This window comes from Astyanax mexicanus, chromosome 1 (assembly GCF_023375975.1).
Source record: "Astyanax mexicanus isolate ESR-SI-001 chromosome 1, AstMex3_surface, whole genome shotgun sequence".
Classification (NCBI taxonomy): domain Eukaryota; kingdom Metazoa; phylum Chordata; class Actinopteri; order Characiformes; family Acestrorhamphidae; genus Astyanax; species Astyanax mexicanus.
The window spans coordinates 3,232,894-3,242,540 of NC_064408.1; the positions used below are offsets into that span (position 1 = coordinate 3,232,894).

General features: G+C 40.5%; 1 protein-coding gene across 2 annotated transcripts in view; it reads right to left on the reverse strand.

Annotated features, from left to right (window-relative positions):
- zbtb20 (zinc finger and BTB domain containing 20) overlaps nt 1-9,238 on the reverse strand; it is an 80,409-nt gene extending 71,171 nt beyond the window's left edge. Inside the window, exon 1 of one of the 2 annotated variants that reach the window (XM_049465223.1) lies at nt 8,096-9,238. The gene's annotated coding sequence lies outside the window, so the exon portion shown is untranslated. Of the gene's footprint in view, nt 1-7,562; nt 8,068-8,095 lie in introns of those variants that run through there. The other variant, XM_007235935.4, reaches the window with a different exon arrangement.
- Nucleotides 9,239-9,647: the final 409 nt, after the last annotated feature.

Genomic DNA, 9,647 nt, shown 5'->3' on the forward strand with positions numbered 1-9,647 from the left:
GTTTCTCTCTCTCTCTCTCTCTCTCTCTCTCTCTCTCTCTCTCTCTGTTTCTCTCTCTCTCTCTCTCTCTCTGTCTTTTGGTGGAATCGGTACGGGAGCTGCTTTTCTCTGCGTGTCCTGTCATTGATCTCCATTCATTTTCTATCCCTCTGCCTCTTTTTTTTCTCTCTCTCTCTCTTTCTCTCTCTCTTTCACTCTCTCTGTCTGCATGTGAGAGAGTGTGTGTGTGTGTGTGTCTGCCTTTGTGGAGCAGAGCTGTCAATAAATCCCTAGAGGTCAGTTTGTCTGGGAGCGAGTCAGACACAATACTCCAGGCTGCCACCGCCGTGCCCCTGCTGCCATAACAAAGCGCCCGGCGCAGACGAGGGGAAGAAGAGGAACGACAGGAAAAGAGAGAGAGAGCGGAGAGAGGGAAGAGACGGAGGGGAGAAGGACGGGAACGGGAATCCAGGTTAATCAGAGCCGGCCGGAGAGGAGGCGAGGCCTCGGCTCATAAAGAATGCAGAGCGGTGACTGGAAATCATTTTTATCAGACTCTGAAAAAGAGAGAGAGAAAGAGAGAGAGGGAGGGAGGGAAAGGTGAGGGAGGGGCGTCGGGGGGGTGAAAGCCGAGAGGAGGAGGAGGAGGAGGAGGAGGAGGAGGGAAGGATGTCAGCCATGTGAATAATATAAATCTTGAATATGCAAATTCCCCTTTACAATGCGCGGCGCATCGGTGCATTGTCCTCCCGCACCGGCCGGCCTTTACCGCCGAGCCCTCGCCGCGCAGGCGCACCGACCGGACGCCCGAATAACCAGCCCTGTTTATTTTTAACAAGTCGCAGGCCCCGGCTGTGCATAATACACACATAAATATATTAATGAATCCCGATGATATGCTGACCTCATTTTCTCCCCAAGCCTCCCAACGACAGACCCCCCCCAAAAACATCAAACCTCTCTCTATACCGTACGTCTGAACCACGCCAAAGCGAGCTTTATCACGTTTAATCAAGCTCTGTCGAGCTCTATAAGGCTTTATCCGCCAGCCTCCACGTCCTCGCCTGGCCCGGTGTCGCTAAACGGGGAGGTGAGCACCTCCGTCTCCTGTTTCAACAAGACGACAGACGGAAAAAATGCCACTCATCTTCTTTAACGACGTGATTCGGCTGATTAAAATCTGAAAATCAGATTTTTTTGCTGATACATCATCTCACAGATGCAGCCTTTTGCTGATCTACATCACCCTAGGAGTGATGAGGGGAAAGAGTGTCATCTGCTGTTCCCACCCAAAGAGAGCAAGACCAACTGTGCTCTCTCAGGGCTCTGGCAGCTGATGGCAAGCTGCATGAGTCTTTTGTACAAATTTATGGCACAAAAAAGTTATTTTAGTTTAAGTTTTAACTCACTCTTTTTTTTTTGTGCTTAATTTAAGCAATCACATCTTATTTTACATATATTTTGTCTTGTTTTTGCCAGTGGACTTTTTTGCAATGTAAAATATGGGTCTAGGACGTTTGCAAATGGTTTGCATTTGGATTTTAACTCTTTTTGGAGTTATTATGGTGGGAACAGCAGTCAGAGGCTGAGAGTTTTCTGTGTGCAGATGTTTTACACAGGTTACAATAATACAGCTCTGCTTCCACGACTCATCCTCCCGCCCACACCAGAGCTCAGCCACACAGAGTCAACAACCAGGAAACCATCATCCAGAGGATTACAGGGACCACTCGTCTCTAAACATTTACTAAACCTTTACTAAAACTTCTGAACCTTTACTAAACCTTCTGAACAACGTTTACTAAACCTTCTGAACATTTAATAAACCTTCTGAACATTTAATAAACCTTCTGAACATTTAATAAACCTTCTGAACAACATTTACTAAACCCTCTGAACGTTTATAAGTGTTTATAAATGGCAGCTTAGGTGTCACTGTGGAATAGGTATTGGTTGGTAAGGTGTTGCTTTTGTATTGTATTGGCTGCTAGGTGGTTGCTAAGGTGCTGCTAGGGCGTAGATATTGGTTGCCACAGTGTTTATAAGTGTTTATAAATGGCATCTTAGGTGCACTGTGGAATAGGTATTGGTTGCTGAAGTGTTGCTTTTGTATTAGTATTGGTTGCTGGGTGGTTGCTAAGGTGTTGAATGGGCATAGGTATAGGTTGGCACAGTGTTTATAAGTGTATAAATGGCAGCTTAGGTTTTACTGTGGAATAGGTATTGGTTGCTGAAGTGTTGCTTTTGTATATGCATTGGTTGCTAAGGTGCTGCTGTGGTATATAAAAGGCAGCTTAGGTGTTGATGTGGAATAGGTGTTGGTTGCTGAGGTGTTGCTGTTGTATATGCATTGGTTGTTAAGGTGTTGCTGTGGTAAACCTATTAGTTGCTAAGGTGTTGCTTTTGTATTGGTATTGGTTGCTAGGTGGTTGCTAAGGTGTTGCTAGGGCGTAGGTATGCGTTGCCACAGTGTTTCTAAGTGTTTATAAATGGCAGCTTAGGTGTCACTGTGAAATAGGTATTGATTGCTAAGGTGTTGCTCTAAGGTGTTGCTGTGGTAAACCTGTTGGTTGCTAAGGTGTTGCTTTTGTGTCGGTATTGGTTGCTAGGTGTTGCTAGGGCGTAGGTATTGGTTGCCACAGTGTTTCTAAGTGTTCATAAATGGCAGCTTAGGTGTTGCTGTTGTATATGCATTGGTTGCTAAGATGCTCAGTGGTGTTGCTGTGGTATAGCAATCGGTGCGGGATCAGAAACGTCGTTCAGATCTCAGCATCTAAAATATTCAACCGCTAATCCCCCCACGACCAAACTCTACACACCCCACCCCCACACCGGCACACACACACACACATCTCAAACATCACTCCCCGCGCTAATTAAATTAATGAACAATATAAATCAGCGAGCTGAGTGCTTTAAAACTCAACTCTCGCTGCTATTATGTATAAACAGGAAAATTAGCGGATAATACCTCTAATGCCACTAAAACAAAGCCCTGGATGGAAAAAGCTCGGTTCTAGGCAGGTTTTTAATTGATTTACCTTTTGCTCCCAGCCTCTGAACCCCCGCTGGCGGGAGATCCATCATTTGCATTGACAAACAACATTACCGAACACCTACACGCAGCTTAAATCACAGTCGCCGGCCCCGTTCCTGCAAACAGCTCCGCTGGCACCCGGCGCTGAAGCCCAGGCAAAGTTGTAAATATATAACTGGAAGGTGTCCAATCATTATCCATTGTGTGTGTTTGTGTTGCACTGGTTACAAACGAGGAAGTCTGGCCATAAGGAGCAAGCGGAGGAACGAGAACCAAGAAAAAGAGAAAGCGCTGTATGTGGTAACATATGTGACAGAACTGAACAATATGGAGGAAATACTGGAATTTAATTCTGCTGATATAAATATACAGAGCGTACCGTACTGTACCATAACACACGCTTTCTCTAGCTCTGTTTCTCTATTATACTCTACATCTCCACTCATATATAAATATATCCAGTCAAGTTATTCCATTCCTCGAGTTTTAAAGCCACAGAACAAATTTTATACAAAGTTTATATGAAATTTTAAAGATTTTAGTTTCATTTAATCCTTTGTGATTAAAGCATCTCTGAATCAGTGTCTCTGATTTTGCTATTTATAGGTTTATGTTTGAGTAAAATAAACATTGTTGTTTTATTCTATAAACTACAGACAACATTTCTCCCAAATTCCACATAAAATATTTAAGTCATTTAGAGCATTTATTTACAGTAAATGTGAAAACTGAAAAATGGCTGAAATAACAAAAAAAAAATAGCAGAGCTTTCAGACCTCAAATAATGCAAACAGAAATCAATTAATTATTTGGTGGATTAACTTTGGTGGTTTTTAATCACAGTTTTTTTCATGTATCTTGGCATCATGTTCTCCTCCACCAGTCTTACACACTGCTTTTGGATAACTTTATGCTGCTTTACTCCTGGTGCAGAAATTAAATCAGTTCAGTTTGTTGGTTTGATGGTTTGTGATCATCCATCTTCCTCTCGATTATATTCCAGAGTTTTTTTTTTTATTTGGAAAAATCAAGAAAACTCATTATTTTTAGTGGTATCCACCTAGCAACCAATACAGAATCAACATCTAAGCATCCAATATCTATACCACAGCAACACCTTAGCAACTAATACATACTCTACAGAAACACCTACGCTGCCATTTTTAAACACTTATAAACATCATGGCAACCAATACCTACATCCTAGCAACACCTTAGAAACCCATACACAGCAACACCTTAGCAACCACCTAGCAACCAATACAAAAGCAACACCTTAGCAACCAATACCTATTCACAGTAACATCTAAGCTGCCATTTATTAACACTGTGGCAACCAATACCTACACCCTAGCAACACCTTAGAAACCCATACACAGCAGCACCTTAGCAACCACCTGGCAACCAATACAAAAGCAACATCTTTGCAACCAATAGGTTTACCACTACAACAGTGTGTGTGTGTGTGTGTGTGTGCAAATTTGGTGAAGTAATAAACACCACAACCTAGAGAAAGTGAAGGAGCGAAAGAGAGAAATGAGTCAGAGTGAGAGAGAGAGAGTGAAAGTGAGTGCGAGTAAGTGAGAGATAAAGAGAGAGAGAGATGAGTAAGAATTAAAGAAATAGTGAGAAATGGAGGGAAATGAAGGAACAGAGAGGAAGAGAGAGAGGTATAGAGAGAGAGAGAGAGGAAGAGAGAGAGAGGTGGGTAAGAATGAAATAAATAGTAAGAAATAGAGGGAAAGGAAGAGAGAGGGAGAAGAAGAGAGTGAGTGAGAGATAAGGAGATAGAGAGATGAGTAAGAGTTAAAGAAATAGTGAGAAATGGAGGGAAAGGAAGGCAGAGGAAGAGAGAGAAATGAAGAGAGAGGTATAGAGAGAGAGAGAGGTATAGAGAGAGAAGTAGAGAGAGAAAGAAAGGTATAGAGAGAGAGAGAGAGAGAGAGAGTCGGGGGCAGACGCTGGAGAAAGGTCTGCTGAGGTGATGGTAAACTCAGCCTTAGGTTAGAGCTGTAAATTAGGTTAGGTTATAAATACAGGCCAAACTGCACGAGGACGGAGGGGGGGAGAGAGAGAGAGAGAGAGAGGGAGAGAGAGAGAGAGAGAGAGAGAGAGGGAGGGAGGGAAAAACAGAGAGAGGGAGGGAGGGAGCTGCTGAATAAAATATGGTATTTTTAATATTTTCTTTCAGTGATTTCGGGGGGGGGGGGGGGGGGGTTCAGGAATTCCTCAGCTGTGTTGGACTGTAACTCGGCTTGATTAGCGGGGGTGAAATATGCACCGTCATTGTCACGCCGCTCGTTTTTCATTAATTTATTTATTTTGGCTTGAATAGACGGCCTCGCCAAATGGAGGCCAATTATTTTCGGGACCCTTTTTATCGGGAAACATAAACTGGATTGCATAAAACAGCGTCCAATTGAGTGCGTGATACGTACCGGACGGGGGGACAGGGTGGAGGGGACGGGGGGACAGGGTGGAGGGACGGGGGGACAGGGTGGAGGGACGGGGGGACAGAAAAAAGGACTGGTTGCAGCTAATAGCCATCCGCTTAAGGACAAAAACGTATGATCTGTTCCATTTCTCGTTCCACATCTTTTAATACGCATCCATCCAGTGATAGCGACGCTTCACTTTAGCTATTCCACCACAGCAACACCTAACTGCAACTTATAAATACCTTAGCAACCAATACCTATAAAACAGCTACACCTAAGCAGCCATCTAGAAACACCTTAGCATCCAATACTTATATCACAGCTACACCTAGGCTGCAACTTATAACCACCTTAGCATTCAATACCTATAAAACAGCTACTCCTTAGCAGCCATTTATAAGCACCTTGGCAACCAATACCTATTCCACCACAGCAACACCTTAGCTGCAACTTATAAACACTTTGGCAACCAATACCTACAACAAAGCAACATCTTAGCAACCACCTAGCAATACCTTGGCAACCAATACCACCATCACACAACCACCACACCTTAGCAACCATTTAGCAACATCTAGGCAACCAATACTTATACCTCAGCAACACCTAAGCAGCCACGTATAAACACCTTCGCAACCTCTACTTGTTGCCACAAAGCAGCTTTACAGAAATGTGATTGCAGGACAGAGAATCAGGCAAAATATTAAACATACAATAATGAACACCTTAGCAACCACCTAGCAAGACCTTAGCAACCAATATCTAAACCACCGCAACACCTAAGATGTAACTTATAAACATCTTGGCAACCAATACATATATAACAGCAACACCTTAGCAATCAATACCTATACCACAGCACCACCTTAGCTGCAACTTATAAACACCTTAGGAATCAAAACCTATACCACAGCAGCACCTAAGCTGCAACTCATAAACACTTTAGCAGCCAATACCTACACAACAGCTACACCTAAGCAGCCGCTTAGAAACACCTTGGCAACCAATACCTATACCGCAGCAACACCTAAGCTGGGACTCATAAGCATCTTGGCAACCAATACCTATACCACCACAGCAACATCTTAGCTGCAACTTTTAAACACCTTGGCAACCAATACATATACCACAGCAACACCTAAGCAGCCACTTATAAACACCTTAGCAACCAATACATACACAAATCAAATCTAATTTATTTGACAGCAACATCTTATATATCTTATACATATATATGTATATATATATATACAACAACACCTTAGCAACCACCAAGCAACACACAAGGCTGTCCAACTGTGATTTATTTGTTTTTATATTATTATTATTATTATTATTATTATTAATAATAATATTATTATTATAATACCTTTATTATACATATACTTTTACAAAACACTGCACAGTAAACTTCTCCTAAATAAAAACTGTATGAAATCATATATTTAATATATGTTAACACATTTTACCCCACAGGGTAAAAAAACTCAAATTTGTTAATTTAATATTTATTTCTAAAAGAAATTGTTTAAAAAAAATGTTTGCATATTTTTCGAACTTTACCCGAAAATATGTACCAGTGTATCTATAAGGCATTATAAAACGTGAGCTAAATATATATTAAATATAATAAAATTACGAATAACGATTCACCAGATAAACCGCCACACGTATGATATATATATATATATATATATATATATATATATATATGGTGACTGCAGAGCATAATGGTAACGAAGCAGATATAAATAAAGAGGCGGAGCCTGTTAGAGTTAGAGTTGAATTTTAACTCTATATAATAATAATAATAATAATAACAATAACACCAACTCTGTGGATTTGTTTATCAGCGAGTTTAAACATGTTTACTCTTTATTCTATTGTTTGCCAAAACACACACACACACCCACGCACACACACACTCGCATTCACAATCACAGCCAAAAATTTAAAAAATGCTAACCAATGCTAGCGCTACATGCTAAACATTAAGAACACTGCAAACACTAACCTGCCCTCCTGGCCATTGCTGTGTATACAACACAACACAACACAACACGGTACACGAAGAAGAATTGAAAAAACAGTGTTTAAATAATCCTGACCTGCTCAGGCATATCCCGACTGAGACGACAGCGTCTTTCCTTCTTTCTTTTTCTCTCTTTCTTTTCTTTTCTTTTTTTTCTTATTGGTGAAAAAAGATTGTAAACACTTGAATCACGTCCAAAAAAAAAAAGAGCCAGACAGAACGAACGTGGATCTGATACACACCCACCAAAAAAAAAAAACCACACGAAACAAATGGAAAGAAAAGAAAATTAAAAACAAAAACTCTCTCTCTTTCTCTCTCTCTCTCTCTTTTGCTCGCAGGATAATTTTAGCGTTAGCCTCAGCGCTAGGGTTAGCGTTAGCGCTAGGGGTAGCGTTTGTGTCGCAGCCGCTGCAGCAGCTGCCTCGCGAACGACAGACAACACCAAACTTTTCTTTTCAGCTCCTCTCTACAAGTACAAGGGCTGGCACGTGAAAACAAGGAAGTGAAAAACAGTGTGTGTGTGTGTTAAGAGTGTGTGTGTGTGTGTGTGCATGTGTGCGTGTGTAATGCTGTGCACTTCCTATGCACCAGCGCGCCGGGCCTGACCTGAAACGACCCCGTGCACTTCAGGCCTCGGGCCAAGCTGCTCTTCCGGAGCCGGAGAGGAGGAGGAGTGCAGGCCGGCCTCGGCCCGGTTTAGCATAAAAACCAGCGCCGCTCCTCTTTCTCTCTTCCTTCTCTCCTCTTTTCTTCTTTCTCTCCCAAAAAACTGCGTTCGGAAACTCTCCGCTCTAATCGCTCGGCTTTACTAAACTCCAACCGACTGCAGGCGGCGCAGATCACCCTCACAGATCACTATATAACCCTGAAGATAGACAAAAAAATAGCTTTAATGCTAAAATGCTAATTTCTCAGACTAGCGTTTATATACTGTACTCAGAGCCATCTGGAAAAAACATACAAAAGAATGTATTAGTTCCCAAAACCACCGTTTAATAAAAGTTTGTGATATATGTCCCAGATCACCAGCTTTTACTCTATAACCCTGAATTTAGAGGAGAAATAGCTTAAATGCTAAAATGCTCATTTCTCAGACTAGCATTTATATACTGTACACAGAGCCGTCTGGACAAAAATACACAATAAATGCATTAGTTCCCAAAAACACTGTTTAAAAACAGTTAATCCAGTTTATTAGTTATTTCAACCTGTTTCTCACATTTTGTACTGTTATAGTTTTATATGCTAACCTTTTTTTACTTACAAAATAAGACATCTGGACAAAATAATTTCTTAGACTAGTGTTTATATACTGTAACCAGAGCCATCTGGACAACACAACACACAAAATAATTTATTAGTTCCCAAAAACACTCTTTAATAAAAAGAGTTAATCCAGTTAATCCACACCTTTATTTACAGCTGTTTTAACCTGTTTCTCACATTTGTACAGTTATAGTTTTATACGCTAACTTTTTTATAGTTGCAAAATAAACCATCAGTACAAACACAAATACATTCCTACAGCCCTCATTTTTTATTTTAATTTAAATAAAATTAATGTATTTTATTTGTAACAGATCACCCGCTCTCACTCTATAACCCTGAATTTAGAGGAGAAATAGCTTTAATGCTAAAATGCTAGTTTTTCAGACTAGCCTTTATATACTGAACACAGATCCATCTGGACAAAAACACACGAAAGAATGTATTAGTTCCCAAAACACACTCTTTAAAAAACAGGTAATCCAGTTAATTCACACATTTATTTATATTTTTATAACTTTAACCTGTTTCTCACATTTTATACAGTTATAGTTTTATATGCTAACTTTTTTATAGTTGCAGAATAAGGCATCTGAACAAAATAATTTCTTAGACTAGTAATGTAACCAGAGCCATCTGGACAAACACAATAATTCCCTACAGCCCTAAATGTAAGATTTTTTTTCCACTGTTTTATTTTAAATAAAGACCTGCTTTCACTTTATAATCCTGAAGACACAGGAGAAAAAGTTTTAATGCTAAAATGCTAATTTCTCAGACTAGCGTTTATATACTGTACACACTCACAGTAACTCAAAACACACACAAAATGTATTAGTTCCCTAAAACACTATTTAAAAACAGTTAATCCAGTTAATTCACACCTTTATTT